The following is a 4,072-nucleotide window of genomic DNA, read 5'->3' on the forward strand; positions in this document are numbered from 1 at the left end:
ATTAAATGTTAAAATAACTAGTAGCACAAAAATACTTCAAACAACATAAATAAACACGTGACCGTTGCAGTGGGAGGTTCTCCAAAGGTTTCCATTCCATATAGCTACAATGATACAAATTTTCAAACATAAACTTTCGATTAATATTAAATTTATTTAACTGGTTAGTTTGTGTTTAGATATTAAACTTTGATACCTTTACTTTTTATTCTAAGTTCAAATTCATTTTTTAGTTTTATTTAAAATAACACGTAAATTTCCGGACGTAATTTTATTGTTAACCAACCTCATGGGTATGAAAATATCAACAGTACATTAGATTTAACTTTTAATGTTTATTCTAACAGAATGCCGTTTTTTTGCTAACTAAATCTTTGCTGGGTAAAATATACAATCCACCATTAACACTTACCAATATAAATTGGTTTTTTCACCAGTCTATTTCTGTAAATAAAATACTGAAATCTTACTCCGATATTTTCTTCTTTCATTTTATCCTGGAGCTTCACCCCTATTCCTATATCTTTTTAATAAGGATCTGAAATGTTCTAGGAGATTAGTAGTTTCTAATTCATTCAAAAAACTAAATTTGAATATGAAGTCAAATATTTTAATTTTCTCCTTGCCTTACCTAAAGGAATTAATCTTATCCTATTTTAATTCAAAGAAGTTCTTAGTCGGCTTTATTTTTATCTACCCGGTCTTTCTGAAATATTTTCAACAACGATTTTCTGCTTTCTTAGCATTCCTTTGTAGTTGCGAAACGCCTACTATTTCCTTTCACTCTTACACGAAAGCTTCGTTGTGTAAAACGAAGTTCTCTTGAGAAGAAGGAAATCATCTTCCCCAAGGCTATATATCCCAGTACTTCTCTATAGCTTAGCCATCAATACTCCAAACACTGTACAAAATCGTAATCAAAGTTTACGAAACACAACCGGCACATAGGGAGTCAACATCCTTTCCAAGTCTGTGCGAATGGGTGCTAAATATCAATGCCTCCGAACGACTAGACGATGGGAAAAGTGCGACCTTAATTCCAAAAATTCCAAACTACATTTTTATTGGAAGTAAAATTCTTAATGAATCTTGAAGTGCGATGCATTTATTATCTGTTGGTAGTTTTATGAACATGAAATTAATTTGAAAACCCACTAGCCAAAGTACTTTTTGGCTCTTAAAACCACCTATACATATCAAATGTGTCATTCTTTAAGATTCACTCAAAACTCTACTATAGCACCTACAGTTGCAAAATACCACCTTATGTTAGCCCCTTAGGCAATAGTTACCCACCATCTGTTTCATTCCTAAATATCAAACTGTGTCTATCTTTCCTCAATATCTCCTTCCATCTATGGTGTTTTTCCTCAATCCTCACTCAAGAGTTTTCAGGAATCTTAACCAATCCTTCTCTCTAGTGAGCCTTGATGTCTTCTTGCAGCAAAAAATCGACTGGTATCCCTGCACTTCCTCCTGAGACATTGTCCTGTATCCTGATGACCAACAATAAAGTTGTTCTTTAGGTAGATATCAACCTATCAAGTTCCCTAGTTAGTTTAAATTCCACAAGGATTTGTAAACCTCATGAAATTCAATATCATTCCTTTATAGATGGTCATGGTTGCTGGATATCTCAAGCCCTGGAAGGCTCCACTAGATATGCCACTGTTAAACTTTCTTCCAGACCTTCCACAAAGGTATAGGCTTTACTACCACATTAGAACTAATTGTCTCTCCTTGAATCTCCAAGATAATTGGCTGTGCCCTCTTAGTTGTGCCCCATAGAAGATGGCTTGAGTTATAAAAGCGGTCATCATCATTCTCACATAGCATGTCTCTGTCAGGTAGGCACATTTTTCTGCTCTCCTTTGACACCAGTTCTGCTACAGGAGACTAGCATAGCACCAAGTCTTCAAAATATTTTTAATGCGGTTTGTCACATTAGGTACATTCTGATAGGTTCTTTAGAGATGAAGATTCACAAAAAGAGCTGAGTGGGTGTATATTGCATGTTTTACAATATTTTATTGATGATATTTAAATGTAAATTATATTTAATTTGAACATCTAAATTTGTCTATAAATAATCTTTTCCCTTTCTTTAGACCGATAACTAAAATAATCAATATCCAAGTTAAGTCTCAAAACACACACTCTTTATTATTTTTTTTTAAAAGTCCGGCATTTCAGCCAATTCGGCCATTATCAAGAACAATCTCAAATATAAATTTACATCTCACATCCAATTTAAGATGACGTTGTTATTATAATTTTATTTTGTTTTATAATTATTCTCAAAACTCCTTCTTCTACTTGATTTTACATTTGAAAGGATAGTGGGTTCATAATATATATATATTTTTTTTGATTAGTAGAATTTGAGAACAAACAGAACCAGAAATGGTTAATAATTCAGATAGTTCTTATTATTTAAGGAGTGAATAGTATTAATAATAAAATAAAACAAATTTTATATATGTATATATAGTTGACCGTAAAGATTTAAATATAAGAAGATGGTCAGGGTTGCGGTCAAAAAAAGAACAAATAGTTTTAAACTATAAAATATTGTAAAACATGCAATATACACCCACTCAGCTCTTTTTGTGAATCTTCATCTCTGAAGAACCTTAACTAATGTGACAAATTTAACCATATTAAAAATATTTTGATGATATAGTAATTTCCTATAGTAGAACTGGTGTCAAAGGAGAGGCAGAAAAATGCACCAACCTGACAAAGTCATGGTATACAAGAAGGATGATGATGACCGCTTTATAACTGAAGCCATCTTCTATGGGGCACAACTAAGAAGGCACAAAGAATTATCTAGGATATTCAAGGATAGATAAAACAACTTCTTATATTTAAAACAAATTTTATTCACTGTAACTAATTTTCTTAGTTTGAGTTTGCTAAGTTAGTCTTCTTGCTAAGAAATGGAATTCAGAAGGCAGTATGAGATTGGATTGATATCCTGAGGAGAGTATATGGCAAATAAAATTTTGTGTATAAATTTCCTGTCCTCAACTCTTCTCAATCTACTTTACCTCAGAACAGGTCCCTTCTGTACATCCCCATTTTTTCTGACGATATACAAAAATCCTTACAACCCACTATTCCAACCCTATGTCTTAGCCTTAAGTCCCACAACAAAAATTCCTACCTTTTCTCTAATTTAAACGATCCTATTCCTTTCTTAAACCATTCCAATGTAGGTTACCGATTAAAATGCCTCATTTTGGAATCCATTCATATCAATTTAATACAGAAATCCGTCATTCATAAAGTTGATAAAGAATTTATTTCCCTGACATACCGACACATCTTAAGTTTCTTTAAACCTCCATAATTCTTTAATCACTCTATGTTCTGCATTTCAGAAGTTAATTGTTAATTTTCCCCCCATATCTTTTATCTGTTTTTATTTTTATTTATATTTTTAATTCTTACCGACATGCTTACTTTTATTACTTTATATTTTATACTTACAAACCATCCTTTTTCTTTTATATTTATATATTTTATCTGTACTTTGTATTCATTCTATTCCATTCCATTCTATTCTATTCCATATTCCAACTTTCACATTCATTATTTCATATTAATGTTTCTATTATATAATTTGCACACTTTTTTACCCCTATTTACTTTGTATATTTTATTTTCTTCATCATATTATACTTATTGCAGCCATTCTTAATATTATTTCTTCTTTTTTATATTTTATCCATATATGCAAATTTTTTTTTTAATAATTTTCTCACTCCCTATTATGTATATTATCATTTAATGTTTGCTTTTTTACATATTTTCTTTAATTTGCTAATACTCTTTAACATTATTTTCAAATGTAACGTATTATTTAACCGCCAATCCCTTCCTATAATAAATTTAGTGAACTTCCAAATTCAAATTGAGTGTAGTTCCAAATTTAGCAAATTTTCAAATTCAGTATATTTCCTATTTAAGTAAAAATAATAAAAACAAATTTGTTCAAAATTTAGTTCCAAAACTACTAAACTAAAAACCTCTCTGGGAACCCACAGGGTGAATATTATGAATTTTG

The sequence above is a fragment of the Halyomorpha halys genome, unplaced genomic scaffold, assembly GCF_000696795.3.
Source record: "Halyomorpha halys isolate HHAL.00 unplaced genomic scaffold, Hhal_1.1 Scaffold520.1, whole genome shotgun sequence".
NCBI lineage: Eukaryota > Metazoa > Arthropoda > Insecta > Hemiptera > Pentatomidae > Halyomorpha > Halyomorpha halys.